The 18,148-nt window shown below is 44.3% G+C and overlaps 1 protein-coding gene and 1 pseudogene across 4 annotated transcripts in view; one reads left to right on the forward strand and one right to left on the reverse strand.

The window, feature by feature from the left end:
* LOC139745747 (DNA polymerase lambda-like) overlaps window positions 1–18,148 on the forward strand; it is a 305,248-nt gene that overhangs the window by 215,924 nt on the left and 71,176 nt on the right. The gene's annotated exons all lie outside the window — the stretch shown is intronic.
* Window positions 6,042–16,327, reverse strand: LOC139745752 (NPC intracellular cholesterol transporter 2-like; annotated as a pseudogene).

Here is an 18,148-nt window from a genome sequence, read left to right on the forward strand (position 1 = left end):
TCGTGCTTTGGTATTTTAAGATTTAATTATATGTGGTTGTGGTCAGATGTCGAGATGTCATAGTTTATGTTACGGTGCCATTTAAGTATATATATCTTACCACAACATAATGGTCATGCGGTACACTGCAACAAGATCATTGTTATTGCGTCGATGCCACTGGGCCACAACAGAAACTTAATGGAAAATTATCTTTTAAAACGTATGTTCATCAAGACGACTGTCGGGTGGTAAACGTTAACTACAACTGAACTCTTAACAAGGATGCTGAACGTGCAGAGAATGATGCTTTGAAAAACTAGAATATCATTATGCTGGTGTTGTTCTTATTATGATGACTACGTACACTATAAAGGTGTCGTGTCATTAAGACGTAACTGTGATGTGGTGGATGATGAGGTGGTCTTCCGAAAGAGCGATCTGACAGTCAGTATTGTGAGGCTCTGTCATCTGTCATGTGAGCAACAGTCTTAATATAAAACAAATTCTTTCATCAGTCTGTCGTAATTAGCACGTTCTTACTACCCGGGTTGGGCTGTGCACACACCAGGGCCCATCCCACGATGGGGCCTGGCAAATCAAGACCTAAGAGCGTCTTCTCACACTACACATGTATGGTAATGTCACTACCTCCAGCGCACTTGGAGCTTCACCACCGACTACATAGGAGAGGACCTGGGCATGGCTACTTATAACCCCACCAGGTAAGAAAAAGTGGGTGAAGCTGGAGACAGAATCGTCGTTATGTACAACACAAGGCGAGCACCAGTGGAGTGGACTCATGTATAAATAAATCGCCTCCAAGCTTACCTTTCACCCAGGCACGTGGTCATGCCTATCGACGGCGACAGGTTCACAAGAGGACCTGGCCAGCAGGATCTTAGCTCCTCACATGAGGTAAGTCATCACACACCTTGGACTCGACAACTAACTGAGTGCAACTTTGATCGTCTGAGTACGTCATAATACACAGCGCAAAAAAAAGTATAAAAGACGATGAAAAGGGAACGTAAAAGAACTAAACAGTTTCTGGAAATAAACTGGCAGAAATGGGATCACAAATTTTCCAGTAAGCAAGATACTCGTAACTTTAGCACATAACGATATTAACCTCATTCTACACGTGAGAAGGTGGATGAATCCAACACACAAATTAAATCCAACATTTTTGATAGCTTATCAAACAGACCAAATTTGAAGTCGAAGTAATTATCTCTGTTTTCTTAGGCGCCAGATGGTAATAAAATTAGGGATTTTCTTTTCCAATGTTACCACATCTTCACACCGTTCATATCGTATGATTCCAGTTTCGTAAAGGGAATCTTTATAAACAAATTGTTCTCACTCTTATACAACTTTTTTTGCCCTTCTGATTATCATTATCAATGCATACGTCAGCTAATGCATCTGGGACGTAAACAATCACCATATGTTATCACATAAATTCTTTGAAATATTGCGCAAAATTTCACATTACACACGACCTGTATAGCTTCCACCAGGATGTTACAATATGAAACTAATATTAGGTTAGGTTAGGTTAGAAAAATAATACAAACGCTTCAAAATGTGGCATCTCACGGGCAACGTAAGACTTAAAATAAGGCAAAGCAGATTTGTTGTGTTCGTCGTAACATTCTTACATGCACAGTAAGCAGCAGGTGTTGAACCCATCACACTCATACACCCTCTCACGAGAACCCACCTTACATTCAGCTACCCTGCAGTAATGTCTCACCTTAACTGTGTTGACAGCAGCAAATGGGGCGTAAAAAGCAGTTTGCTACGGAACGAGGCGCTGAAACGAGCCGAGAAAACGATACATGTTTAGTGGATTTCTTTCTTTCTTTCTTTAGCGAATAACTTCACACTGGGTCCTGGTCATCACGTCCCACTTTCAGTGACGGGAGGTGAAGCTGTGTCTAAAGGTTCATGCCAAGCAAGTGTACCGATGTTGGCACAATGGTCGGTGTATAGTGTACTTTTTCCAACAATACCAAATAACAAACATTCGAAGGCACTCTGGATTTCCCAAGCTTCATGTGGGCTCTTGATATAACAAGATAAAGGCAAGCCATGTGCGAGTCTAGCCGACACATGTATATCATATGTTAGTCGGATACATGTATATGTTAGTCAGAATCATGTATATCATGTGTATATATTCTCTCTATATTTCATCAACATCATCCAACTTCATTTGTCGTAATGAGGGTCAGGTGGCCAAGACCTCGTCCACCTGCTAGAAACAAAGTACATATAGTTCATGTATTACATTCGTCCTCATGATCATTACCGCACCATGAGTACATGGCTCCAGCCTACTCATGATCACTGGACAACTTACAACACTTCTAAAGTGTAGAATATTTACTTACATGGATAATTCATGCTAATGTTGGGGTCAAAAGTAATGACCCATTACCGACTGCATGGTGGAAGCAGAAGCACATGTTTATGTCATGAAACCAGACTTCTGTGTAATATAATCCCAGGACGACATATAAGGTTGAGGTGTCCCATATAAGTGAGGTCATCCCAGTAAATGACCTCACTTTAATGAGGGACGTCAAATATTTAAGACGCCTCCCCTGCGTAAGGGACGCTTCCTCTGTCTTTCATATCAGCCATGAATGTCCGCCACCTCACACTTAGCATTACAGTCACCTCTGAGAAGGTTGTCACCGTGTCAGGGACGTCAGTAATCCTCCCCACAAAGTTAGAGATGCCGTGGTATTGTGTGTTGATATAGGAAGTCATGTGGCTCGCCTGGGGACGTTATGAAGAAGTTGCCTCTGCCCATGATCAACCTGATCTGGGGACGTACGACAACCAACTGGACGACTACTTCAGTGTTGTTACTGACACTCCAGCTTGATCCTGTCATGCAAGACCGTACCAGTGATCCTCTCATAACAAACACACACCAGTCACCAATCCCACACCACCCACCCAGGCCACACACATCCCATCACCACCAACACACACCATACAAGTAAGTGTGCCAAGTGTGTGTCTTGTGTGGTTGTATCTTACACGCACTCAATACGACTAACTATTCCTCTATTTCTTATCTTTTCTTCTTTATCATCACATTACAAAAACCATAATACATCGAATCAAGTTCCACTTTGAAGTATGTAGTTCTTCCGCGAAGATTAGCCCAGATCTTATTTTTCTGTTGATTCTCCGTCAAAACTCCAGTTATCCGGGTTCAGGGATCCTCCGTCACATAGCCAAATTACGCCAGTTCTGGACCCTCTACATGGGATTTAATGTAAGCAGCCTCGCACGAGATGGCCACCAGAAGCGTTGCTCATCTATGAGGCGCACTAGTTTACATTGTCTGTTCCTTAATGTTCATCTCGGCGGTTGATTTCACTGGTGTTGGACTTGACAAAAATAACTTCAGCTGTCCATGAACATGTTCGTCGGGAAGCAATATGAGGAAGTGTTTGACGCCAAGTCAAGCTTTGAGCAGAAAATCAACATTATAAAACAATATCAAAGACAACTTTGGTGGATTGTCCCTATGTCAAAACACCTTAGAGGAACTTCATATCTTTTAATGAATGTGTATATAATGCAAAAATCGTATTTTCAATTTTACCTAAATATTTCTTTGTTAATATTACCCAACTCTATAACCACTGCCATACTAGTTTATATATCAAACTGATGTTAACAATTTGTACCAGAGTTCTGTTAAACTTTATGAAAAATGGGAAAGAAATTTGAGAAAGACGGGAAAAAACATGAAACTTTGTTTACATGTAAGTAATCTCATTTGACTACCAAGTTACGTAATGCCTTGAGCTGCTGTTCTCAAACTAAGCTAAAAGATAACAAAAAAATTTTGCAGATCCTTAGCATTATCTTATTATGTTTGAAAGTATGATTTGGTATCTATACATATGAAAGCAAAAATTATAATAATCATAATTATAATAACAATTTAACATAGATTGGGATATGTTGTTAAGTGACATTTACACTGCATCGTTCCCTTTGCCTTCGAGGAATCATTTCCAAGAAGGGTTGGGTTCATCTTGTGATGCTGTGTGTATGTAAGAAGGGTTGGGTTAATCTTGTGATGCTGTGTGTATGTAGTAAATATTTCCACACGTTCACATTAGTTGCCAGGTGTCTGTCCTCTAGGAAAACAATAACGTGGTTTTGATGTTTTCATATAAAACGTGATTTTCATACTGGGGAAAACATACTGTTTACGACGTCGTAAAATAAGCAGCCATTATCGTCTACAACCTTGCTGTGGAGTTTATGTCTTACATTTATTAACGTTCATCTGACGGTGTCAACCCTGGGCCATATTGTGAGTCTTGAAGGCGTGTCTGTGCCATCCTGACACAGGTGTGCCAACCGTGTGTGAGGTCTGGCTGTCAGTTGGTGACAACCCTGACAGAAGTGTGCCAGCTGTATGACTGTTGAGTCTTGCCGCCAGCTGGTGACACTCAGGAACAACTGGTGCCTCAAATAACGTCTCTCCATCTAGTCCACTTCTGCACTCACACATCTCATACGATACGAAACTACGTTCATGAAATATGTGTACATTTGAACAAAGAATCACTTCATGAGGCTCATTCATTCTTCAAGATACTCCTGCTGTTCCTTGCCTGTCTACTGGGGAGAGTGCAGATCCTAGCCTACCTGCTGGGTATCCCCAACACTGGGCTTCGATATTACCAGCAGCGTCACACGTGAACCCTTGATAACATCCTCTGGACACACACACACACACACACACACAAGTCTGAAGAAATTCTCAGAGTTTTATGTTGCAATAATTTACATCAGAAGTCACCCTTGTGAAGGGTCTAAGTCTCGATGTAAAGCCAAGTTGCTCACATTCCTCTTGATTTCCCTTCGCCAGGCTAGACTGAAGGAGGCTTGATGTCATACATAGATAAGTCGGGCATACGTAACTCTACAGAACCGACCAACGTAACCTGAACACCTTTATCTGTCAAGGTGATCATGTATGGTTCTGTCTCCCAGTCATCAAGTTGACAAGTTCTCCACCTTGACCTACGTAGGGCTCCACCTTGTGAGGACCATAATGTTAGTTCAGCCAGGTTAGTAGGGTCATGTATTTGTAGCCACTTTTGGTGTTTGCCTTGTCAACCAACCTTTTGTGTGACGTAAGATTTTATGTATCCTTGTGAACAAGTCACTGGACGTTACCAACAAATGTGTCATTCATCTTATTAGACCTTAAAATCCCTATTGGTCGTCGTAGCAACGCTGGAGAAAGAACAATCCTGCTGGAAGAATACTGTCACAAGAATCACAACAGCATCAAGATCGCTGCTTCTGCAGACGATGTTTGTGGTGTGGAGGTGAACACAGAGGAAGTCCAGCATCACACCCTCACCTTGTCTCCTCCAACTTGGATCATAACCATTCAAGACGAAAGAGATGATCAATTACACCAATATTTACGTCCTTGATATTTCTCTAGGTGTTGAGAGGCATCATCTCCGACCCAAAGTTGACACTGGCACAGAACTCGTCCATACCTTAAAAGTACTAATACGTTACAAGTGAAAAATATCTAGCTATGAAAACAATTATGTATATGTTCTGTAGAATATGCCTAACCAGAGAATAGACATCCTGTATAGAAGCTATCAGTGTTAGTCTTCTTGACTGACTAACGTGACTACATACGCTTGTGAGACGTTTACATCCTATCGCTGGTAAATACTTCTCGTGTATTAACGTTATCAAGAAATTTCATAAAATAAATCTTAAACTGACAAAGTTCTGTGTTATTAGTTTCGCTCAATGTTCGTAATTGTTTTCACGAAGAGACTGTGTGACCAGCCTGACGACGATGTAACTCACAATGATTCTGACCCAGTACAGTAGTAAACATATGCTTCTCCAGGGGAACGTGAAAGAAATAAGTTTACGAGGTCTATTTCTGACCACAAAATAATCTTAGTCTTTTAAACATACAGATTCACATTTACCTCTTGAGACTCTTGGAGTATTCTCCAAAAGAATAAAGAATCAAATTTTCTCATCATTATCATTATTTATTATGGCAACTACGTTTACAGTGTTCCACCAAAATGTTTCTTTATGGTCACTGTGGTGTTGACGTGTTGGCTGCCGTGTGGGCGTCAGGTGGGCCGGCCTCGAGAGATGATGACAGGGAAGGAGATGCACACTTGGTTGCGCCCCTGGTCATCCTGCAGGACCCACGTGACCATTACAGAGAGCTGTGGAGGACGGATTTATGAATGGTGTGCACCTACGCTCGAGTGCGGCAGCCGGCTCACTTAGTGATCAATAGTTTTAAAACCAACATTGTTATGAAGGTGGTAAGCAAGAGCAATGCCAATCGCTCTTGGAAAATTTAACAATTAGTGTAATCGGAAAAAGATTGACCAAGACTTGCATACAACATTATACACAATATAAACGACACTGCCCACATCTACCTGGTACAAATAAATCTAAAAAGTTCCTTACATGCGTCACATAACTTACTGCATGTAATGCCGCCTTGTTTCTCCCTATGATCATCTGCATGGCACTCGCAAGATATCTTTAGCCATCTTATAACACTTGGTTATCAACATAGAGACGCTGGTGGACATCATGTTGTATCTTTCAATATATCAAAAACTTCTGTTCCTCATATCTCGCCCCCACTCTGACCAACTGCTGTAGGTACATTAACCTCTCCCTCTCCCCCTATCAACGACGCTCTCCCTCACGGTTTGGTCCACTCTGCTACTCCCTTCCTTCTATCACCGGTTTTCTTAAACAGATAACCGGCTTGCACTCATACGCTGACGACAAATCACTGCCTTCCTCCGCTTCCTTCAAACTTTCATCCGAGTAAGAGATGAAGGTTGTCAGACAAAATATAAAACATTAAAGATCGTTAAGTGTGATGATCAGCAGATGTGCACATTACGCCACCACATGACGAGTTAGGCAAGATGTCACTGTTACAGGCACGGGTGCTCTCGTTTGGTATCTGGTACTCACCGATGGGTATTCAACCAAGACGGACATGACTGAGTGGTACTTGTAGGTGGTACCAGGCTGTAAGGGGCATTCCCTCCCTCCAGCAGGAGGTCACAGCCCCCAGGGCCTGGCCAGGGGAAGTGGATGCCCCCGATGTTGGCGTCGATCGTCGCAGTGAAGTTGTTGACAACATCCACTACGGGAAAACAGGTGCAACAGTCATTCGTACAGACCTAACTTACTAGTAACTATCTTAGGTAGTAATGTTGATGTCTCGACACGGGAGGAAGATGACAGAGGCAGCCGACCAGTGTCGTCTGCAGGGTGACAACACCGGCTGAGCATGATATACCCGACGTCATGATGTTACTGCTGGAGAATATGACGTTTACTTCTGGGAACATGACATTCGTTGTTGAGGAACATAATAAATCTTCATGATGACGGGTAACAAACACACACACACACACACACACACACACACACACACACACTAGAAGAGAAGGATTGTGGGTGCCACGTACCAGGTGTGAAGGTAATATTAACGTCCTGCAGGTCTGGTCGCGTGACACGACAGGGCCACAAATGACAGTCCTCGATGTCTACCTTATGGACAGTGGCCACAGAACCTGTCACCAGGGATGAAGACAGACATCTCACGCTGGGATATGATCTCCTCTACATCAAGAACATAACTGTAGTTGTAAAACAACAACATAACTGTGATTGTAGAACAACATAATAACAACTGTGGTTGTAGTAGATTGACCAGGGGCCTTTGTTTATGTATGAGGGACTGTTGTGTCGTATGTGTGATGATAGTTATGTGCAAACGCTACCATGACACTATTAGTGTAGTAATGTGATACTGAGAGAGGAAGGAGGAATAATATAGCTTAAGATGTTTAAGTAACAATGGTAGTGGGGTAAACTATACTAGTTGTTGAAGTGTTTATGAAAGATGGTGTTACTTGTGTTGGTTCAACAAGTCTGCTGACACTTATGACGGGGTGCATGATGTTGCATCACATCACAATGATGGAAGCAACACTGTACACTTTAGCCAGAGAAATAATATGTGGCCAGCCAAGATATGTACAAGCTTGACCCACGAATGAATAACACAAAGACTCTTCTTACTTCCATCTTATCATAATATAATTTTGGTGAAGGTTACAGTATAGCAGAGACCCAGGGTGGAAACTGGTCATCACTAAACCTTGTGACGTGACGGGTGGCATCTTGCAACACTCACCGCAGTCCTTGTACACTGTGGCGCCGGCGGAGGCCAGCAGGAGCAGCAGCACCACACCACACACCTTCATCTTGAGGAGTCACTCTGCCCACCCGGCTCCTCGGTAAGGTAGTAGTCACTCAGGTGGTGGTGCTGCCTCAACCCTCACATGTTATACTCCACTCCTCATGCTTCCCTTATGTAAGGAATTATCAGAAGAGGAGCCGGGTGCAGCAGGTCGGCAGTGAGCCGTGCTGAACCCATGTCCGTCATGTGACATCATTCACAGCAGTACGCTCTACGATACACAAGGTACACTCAGTACAATGGAAAATACGGAAATAACTCCAATAGAGAAACAAGAAGTCATGGTGACGGCTTGGGTGAAAGATGTCCTGTGGTGATGGCTCAGACCTTCACTGCCTGCCTGCATCATTGAAGAAGAAAACGTTGCTTTACTCCGCACATGAGAACATCACGACAACAAACTGAAGCATTTGGTAATGATGATGACCTTTGCCTGTATGACGTCACTGAGGGTATGAAACCATATATGATACATCCAGGCAAACACAACCCCCCTGGGTATTACTACTGTGCAACACTCTTTGTGGAATCAACACTACTGACATAGAAATATGGACAGACTGGAAAGTATTCAGTATTTCTCAAATATGATGAATCTCTGGTGGAAGTTCATTATTCTGGATGATCAAATGGTCTTCAAGACATCTTCATCCAAGAGATTAGACGAACCAAGACTTGGGGACATTTGGGGAAGTCATTCACACAATCATTCCAAATTGCAATAAACGGATTCAGGTAAAGATGAGCTTTTCTATCTTGCTCTGTTGTGGCTTCCTCGTAAGAAGATGAGGAAGTGTTACCAAACAGCAGCAGAATCAAGTAGCACTTGCCGTGTTTACACACGTGCATGTGGTCCACACTTCCATCACAACACACGAGGTGTATCCGGTTGAAATCCAGTGTATTAGGTCAAAGTTCACCAGCTGAAGGGAAGGGACTGTCGCTCATGTGGTTATCTTGATTTACAAGGAAGCCTTCCTTCAAGAGGCGACCTGCTAGTGTTGTACCTACATCCCATCAAACACATCCGGGATGATAGTCTTTAAGCGCATTCACATGCTTTTATAAAGGCAAGAAAAGCCACTTAGTTTCTATCTATAAACGACGCAGAGGTATAAAACGAAACGCGCATTCCACTCAACAGTTAAACACATCACCTGTAGAGTAGGATATGAGATTTGTGTATTGTAATATGACGTACATGAGACTGCAGCTGACAGACCATGACTTGACCCAGCCCGCCCGGCCACACAGGTCTCTCCTCATTCTCTACAGCTGACAGACAACCCACAGCTTGGCCAGCATACATTGGTCTCTCCCCGATCTTAGGAACGGCTTTAAATTATCATGCTGACCGAGGCAGTAGGTCAACGTGACGGCAACAGGATATGGCAAAAGAAACCATGAGTATTTGGAGAAAGATCTTAAGTTTTTAAATACATACAGGAAGGTACTACACTCAGCTTACGAGTTAAGGTGTTAATCATGTGATTTACATGAAACTCTCTCTCTCTCTCTCTCTCTCTCTCTCTCTCTCTCTCTCTCTCTCTCTCTCTCTCTCTCTCTCTCTCTCTCTCATCTGTCGTTAAGATATCATTGCTCACCTTCTACACATAGAAAGTCAGGAGATCCGAAAATGAGATCAAATCTTAGACGTTCGTTTTAAACTTTCAGACGTCTTAAATTTCGGACAACAAATATTTCCGACCATTCTGTACGAATGAATATTCCACACTCAGTCAGGATATATCAACTTTCAGACGTACAAGATCAACTCTAACATGCTGAGCTTTCAGCCAAGCAAGACCAACTTTCAGACAAGTTAGATCAACTTTCAGAAGCAGTAAGTATAATGTTAACCATCCTAAACAGAAGGTTAAGTTCCACAACAGTTACAAAGATCGACTTTCAACAGGTAGCAGCAGGTCAACTTTCAGATGGCCAACTCTCAGACGAGCGTGATAGGAAACACCAGACAAGCGTGAGCGATACCATTTTCATCTGTGATCTTCCATGTTACTATGGCCGACACCTGTGGATGGGAGACGACAGGTGGTTAACACAACGAGAAGATAAGTCTTCATCATCATTTGGGTATATGGCAACATATCTAGACCGTCATGTGTACATCTTGCAGACAAAATCTATGCAATATAATTCGAACAGCGTTTGTTGACATGACACAAGGACAGATAGAGACGAGTCTTGAGTTATGGTAGATGAGAACCACGTGACCCTGAGGTGTGAGCATTACCACCAACCTCACACTGTTCATCACAGCTGCTTGTCTCGATGTATTTACTCCATCGAACATGTCACGCGGCTCTTCATCCATTGAGCAGTAACAACCTCATATGATGTGTGGTGGCCAGGCATGAGCAGCGTCTGTCTTACGTGTAGTGTATGTTGAAGGATATGGCCATGACGGTAGGAGAAGGAAGGTCCTACCTACTGACCCCATCACGGGTCGAATATAAGGACAACTGACAATGTACGAGTCTGGTTGATGTAATACACACCTATCCTCCATCGTCACACGAAGCCAAACATTAAGGCATATTAGAGGCTCTTGTTGCCTCTCGGTAATATTCGAAGTAATATTCGGGAGGAAAAGAGGTTGTAGATGATCATGAAACACTTGTACGGACACCTAAATCTCAACCGTTTGTTTTTTGAATTTGCTATTTCCAAAGTATAACTGTTGGAGACATATGACAACTGTGTTAGATAGTCGTGATGGTGTGTGTCAGTAGGTAAATATCCTACAATCCCACATTTCGAACACTACCGCTAAGAACTGTCAGTATTGTGTCCTCGAGTCACTTTAATGTTCTTACTGCAGGATATGGTCTTATTCCATACGTACTGGTGATCTCAAGCTTCGTTATCATGTTTTATGGTTGGATCATTCATTGTATGAGCCACTGGAATAAATAACGTTGAGACAAGCACACTATATATGCCAGCCATTTCTCGTCCTGACATTAGACGAACACCTCACTTAACGTCCACACCTCTGGTCATCTACGACTTTTTTCTGACATATTTTTCCAGTGCTGTACATGTCTCTCTACCCTGCAGTAAGCTGTGTGTTTGTGCATTCTCCTGTTTTCCCAAAGAACCTGGAAAGGAGCCGGTGCTCTACTGCTGTTGCCAGTTTTGTATTGCCTCTCATGCCCTGACCTGCCACCCATCCTCCGGGTCTAGAACTGAGGGCCACCATACTGGCCGAGGTCACGTCACTCTGACCTCTTGGCCTGACATGATGGTCGGGAGTCACCGGGATGACTCGGCCTCCATAGCCAGACCTGAGGAACGGTACTCACTGTGGGGTACTCGACAAGGACGGGCATACTGGCGTGGTACTTGTAGGTCCGACCAGCCACTATGGGGCAGGAATCTCCCTCTAACAAGGGGCAGCCATCAGGACCTGGCCACGGGAAGTCCACGCCCCCGATGTTGGCTCCGATGATGGTCTCCAGTGTGGTGGCCCTTCTGTCTACAGGGGGAAAAGTAATTATGTTTCTGTCCTGTTCATCATTAAGATCAACTGCGTTTGAAGCTCATGCTAGTACTAGGAAAATAATGTCATTCTTCATGCCCATAACTTCTTGATCTTGACGAAGTAGATAAATTGACTGAGCATTTGTCTGCCCGTTCTGAGTTATGACACCAAAGGTCCAGGAAACAGAACACAATATGGAATAAAATATAGAGTTGATCATTCTTCCCCAAATGTGAAACCAATTCATATTAAGCTGGACTTCACTGAAGCTGAGTTTCTATACGATAAGAAACATGTTAACATTCTAGACGTCGTAAACAAGTCACCAAGTTAGTGGAAAGTGACAGACCAAACGTTTTTTGTTACCCTCCTCCATGTAACGTCGTAATAACGATGACACACAAACCATAGATACGTGGGACAAACCACAACACGTACACCCATGGCAAAAGACATTTTGGAAACATTAGATATCCCTCCAGGACGTGTTGAGACGCGTAACACCCCTCCAGGACGTGTTGAGACACGTAACACCCCTCCAGGACGTGTTGAGACGCGTAACACCCCTCCAGGACGTGTTGAGACGCGTAACACCCCTCCAGGACGTGTTGAGACGCGTAACACCCCTCCAGGACGTGTTGAGACACATAACACACCTCCAGGACGTGTTGAGACACATAACACACCTCCAGGACGTGTTGAGACACATAACACCCCTCCAGGACGTGTTGAGACACATAACACCCCTCCAGGACGTGTTGAGACACGTAACACCCCTCCAGGACGTGTTGAGACACGTAACACCCCTCCAGGACGTGTTGAGACACGTAACACCCCTCCAGGACGTGTTGAGACACGTAACACCCCTCCAGGACGTGTTGAGACACGTAACACCCCTCCAGGACGTGTTGAGACACGTAACACCCCTCCAGGACGTGTTGAGACACGTAACACCCCTCCAGGACGTGTTGAGACACGTAACACCCCTCCAGGACGTGTTGAGACACGTAACACCCCTCCAGGACGTGTTGAGACACGTAACACCCCTCCAGGACGTGTTGAGACACGTAACACCCCTCCAGGACGTGTTGAGACACGTAACACCCCTCCAGGACGTGTTGAGACACATAACACACCTCCAGGACGTGTTGAGACGCGTAACATCCCTCCAGGACGTGTTGAGACACATAACACACCTCCAGGACGTGTTGAGACACGTAACACCCCTCCAGGACGTGTTGAGACACTTAACACCCCTCCAGGACGTGTTGAGACACGTAACACCCCTCCAGGACGTGTTGAGACACATAACACCCCTCCAGGACGTGTTGAGACACAACACACCCCTCCAGGACGTGTTGAGACGCGTAACATCCCTCCAGGACGTGTTGAGACACATAACACCCCTCCAGGACGTGTTGAGACACGTAACACCCCTCCAGGACGTGTTGAGACACGTAACACCCCTCCAGGACGTGTTGAGACACATAACACACCTCCAGGACGTGTTGAGACACATAACACACCTCCAGGACGTGTTGAGACACATAAAATCCCTCCAGGACGTGTTGAGACACATAACCTATGGTGAGCGAATCATGAAGTAGCTTCACTTTCAGCTGCAGCTTTTGTTGTCACATGAACAATACTAGACGTACAGCAGCTGTCGTATGAACAACACTAGACGTACAGCAGCTGTCACATGAACAACACTAGACGTTCAGCAGCTGTCACATGAACAACACTAGACGTACAGCAGCTGTCGTATGAACAACACTAGACGTACAGCAGCTGTCATATGAACAGCACTAGACGTTCAGCAGCAGTCACATGAACAACATTAGACGTACAGCAGCTGTCGTATGAACAACACTAGACGTACAGCAGCAGTCACATGAACAACACTAGACGTACAGCAGCTGTCACATGAACAACACTAGACGTACAGCAGCTGTCGTATGAACAACACTAGACGTACAGCAGCTGTCACATGAACAACACTAGACGTACAGCAGCTGTCGTATGAACAACACTAGACGTACAGCAGCTGTCGTATGAACAACACTAGACGTACAGCAGCTGTCGTATGAACAACATTAGACGTACAGCAGCTGTCGTATGAACAACAATTAAACGTACAGTAGTGGTCGTATGTACAACACTAGACGTACAGTAGTGGTCGTATGTACAACAGTAGCGTACAGTAGTGGTCGTATGTACAACAGTAACGTACAGTAGTGGTCGTATGTACAACAGTAACGTACAGTAGTGGTCGTATGTACAACACTAGACGTACAGTAGTGGTAGTATGTACAACAGTAACGTACAGTAGTGGTAGTATGTACAACACTAGACGTACAGTAGTGGTAGTATGTACAACAGTAAACCCACCTGGTACAAAGGTGATGTTGACGTCATAATTACTTGGGCGTTGTACAATACACGGCGGAATGTCACATTTGGTGACGACAAACTCTTGTATGTCGGCACGGGAGCCTGAGAACAATGACGTCACAACCGGTCAACTTCACACGTGAAAGTTTCTGGTAACCACCCACTTGTGAGGCAAACTGGTGTACCAGTAATATAGGAACACCTCATAGTAATACGATGAATAATGTCACACCTCATAGTAATATGATGAATAATGTCACACCTCACAGTAATATGAAGAAAAAAAACATTATAGTTTAGGAGGAAATGGAAAAATGGCCTTTTAAAAAGATGAAGAAAGTAGTTAGCTGAGCAACCTTATGATGGTTTACAAAGTTTCTAATATTAGCGGTAAAGAAGTATTATAATGGCTAAATCCCTGAATTATCAACGTTTACCAATCCCCCGTGCTACGACGTGGCCATATATATATATATATATATATATATATATATATATATATATATATATATATATATATATATGCGCTACACAGGTGGGATGTGGGGGGGGGGGGCCACCCTAGGTATTCAGGGCAGAGAAACACACAGCTGATACTGATGCTACAGGTACCCACATACATACGCACAATCGAATAATACTTTGATTAAGATACACAGGTGTGATGAAGGTCCAACGTATTCACTACACACAGAGACTGGAGGGCTGAGGAGCCTGTGTATTGTGTACACATGTGATGTATACATCACAGACAGGTGAAGACTTAACTAACTCAGTGGTAAAGGCACATCACAGTGGGACAGCCCCGCTACACGTCGTCAACCACGTCAGGACCAGAACATTATTCATACAGTTTATTAACCTGAGACATGGAGAACCAAGTTGACCAAACAATGGGAATCTCTTATGTAATACTGTAACTTGTACTAATGTACTTATATGATGAATAACATACACCAAGCTGTACCTGTTGTAGCATGACGCCCCGTCTGCCACATTCATCTGTACCGCCATCTAACCCTGCCTGTTACACTAAGTGTCTACCTCTGGTCTTGTGTTACCCTGTGATTATTCAGTGGTTAAGTGTCTTTCAGAAACAGCTGGTGGTAAAGCCACCTGCTCGCTCACTTTGCTTCACGGTAAAGTACGACCAAACACCTGCAGGAAAAGTCGCTCCTCAACACTAACTTCAGTCCCTCTCAGTAGTTAGTTAAATGTCATGAATCAAACCTTGTTGGTCGGCTAGAAATGGAATATGTTGGTTTTCTTCTGTGGTCAGAAAGAACAGTTTCAACACCTGCTATGTATACCAGTCATGTGAGGATACACCATTTCCTCAGCTGTTCTGCATATTCGGTGTTCCAGGACACAAACAATGTAGGTCATGTTATCTCCACCGTCACACTCACAACATAGTCTGGTCACTTTAACAAGCCATACCAACACAACGGCAGCTTTATCACTGTACTACCTTGCCACACACATAAGGTGGCAAGCTACAGCCTTTATGTTAATAACTTCAAACATCATTAGTTCACTACATTTACGTCGGGACATTTAATGTGTGGATCAGTACACAAGATGATCCCCGTATGTAGTTCTACGTAGGCCTGAGGAAGATATTACATAATATGATATAATACATAATGTCCTGCTCTTCCCCAGTAAAAGTACCCAGCTATAATACCAGCACCATCTGGTAATACCTGTCATCTACCCTACTTATTGTATCTTAATATCATCCTCTTTCTTACCTCATATGTCCTAGGTGACATCATGTACCACACATCTCTTACCATTCTCCTGGTGTTTCCATGTACCAGAAGTGTATAACACCTACCACAGTCCTGGTGTTAACGTGCACCACACGTCCCTTACCAGTCCTGGTCACTCCATGTACCACACGTCCCCTACCGCAGTCCTGGTATGACCATATACCACACGTTCCCCACCACACCTACCACAGTCCTGGTACAAGGTGGCCAGAGTGCAACCAAACAAGGTGGAGAGCATCAAGAGGATTGTGGCTGCCATAGTGGTACGATGTGATGCAGGCAAGCTAGTGAGGAAGCCTGAAACAGGCCACGTTATATACTGACCTGTGAGTAGAGTGGATATCTCGGCCCGCCCCACCCACTCCCCAGCCTGAACACTTCCCCATGTGGGACAGTTCCCCTACCCGTACAAGAGGCTCATCACCACTCCAGAACCTCCCTCCTTCCCTACCTCAGTGGATGACTCAGACACGACTCCTAACAGGATAACTGGTTGAAACCAATCCTCTTCGGACGACTCCCTCCCCACTAATGACTTTCTCCCAGATGAGTACAGCAAGCTAACGCTCTCGGTGTGACTCCTGTATAAAACTACAAACTGAATAAATACAGTAAACAAATGCCATAGGATGACTGCCATGGATGATGACCCTCGGGCATGGAGACTTCCATGATGAACATATCTTGAACGGCTCCAGACTCCCTCCCTACTGAACGACATGCCACACAGTAATTATGTTGGTCCCGTCTCACGACTATTTACTGCACGACACGTCACATATCATGTTGGCCCCCGTCTTCACTCATGAAACTCTAGCAGACATAAAACCAACACAATTAAGAAAGACATCAATAAGATAAAATTCTCCAAAAAAAATGATGTATGTGCAAACCTTTCCAGATAACCGATTGTTAAAGAAGGTAATGTGGACGCTCTTATGACAACATGTGGAACATTGCATACAAAATCATTTCTTTGTTTCGAGGGAAATACAGCTTTGTGACATGTACGTGCGTACTGTGATATTGGTTTTATAAGCCAATATATGCCTAAAGTCATGATCCTATGTCGGATACTTCTGGTGTTGGTGCCATCAATCGAGAACCACCAATACAGGGAATTACTTCATTTCATCTTCATTTTTTTATCTGTACAAAGGTAAACACGGTATTGGACTTTATGAGATGTAGCCAGGCCGACCATGTAGCCAGGCCGACCATGTAGCCAGGCCGACCATGTAGCCAGGCCGACCATGTAGCCAGCCCGACCATGTAGCCAGGCCGACCATGTAGCCAGGCCGACCATGTAGCCAGGCCGACCATGTAGCCAGGCCGACCATGTAGCCAGGCTGACCATGTAGCCAGGCTGACCATGTAGCCAGGCCGACCATGTAGCCAGGCCGACCATGTAGCCAGGCCGACCATGTAGCCAGGCTGACCATGTAGCCAGGCCAACCATGTAGCCAGGCTGACCATGTAGCCAGGCCGACCATGTAGCCAGGCCGACCATGTAGCCAGGCCGACCATGTAGCCAGGCTGACCATGTAGCCAGGCCGACCATGTAGCCAGCCCGACCATGTAGCCAGGCCGACCATTGTCTCAATGTGAGTGGATCAAGCATGTTGCCCTCCGCCCTGCATCATACTTGGCTACAACCGTCGTCAGTGAGTCATTATGGTGAGGTAGTCATGCGGGTCGCTGTGTAGTGCTGGCGGTGGCAGTGTGGTCAAGTTAAGGTCAGTAGGATGATGAGGATTAGTGTCACGTTGGTACACGACTGACCTTACTCAGTCATGTCGTCTGGCTGCTCGAGCCTAAACCTATGGAACAATCGTCTTGGTCGACGAAGTTTTAAAACAAAGTTCGTGATCAGATTACCCCTCACTCCTCTCTCTTCCTAGATAGGCAAACTTAAAGCCTACAGCATTTCCCAGTAACTTAGCTTTCTTAACTATGGTGCCATCATTGCTCTCCTCTGGACATTCTCTATTAGCCCTTAATGTTTCTTTTATGTGCAGGAACTAAACCTGACAAGCATATCCAAGTTTCGGCTGTGTAGCATGATAACAGCTTGTAATATATTTCATTCTCCATATACTTGAAAGTTATTCTGATATTTATCAACAGACAGTTTCTCCCAACTCTCCT

This window comes from Panulirus ornatus, chromosome 62 (assembly GCF_036320965.1).
Source record: "Panulirus ornatus isolate Po-2019 chromosome 62, ASM3632096v1, whole genome shotgun sequence".
Classification (NCBI taxonomy): Eukaryota; Metazoa; Arthropoda; class Malacostraca; order Decapoda; family Palinuridae; genus Panulirus; species Panulirus ornatus.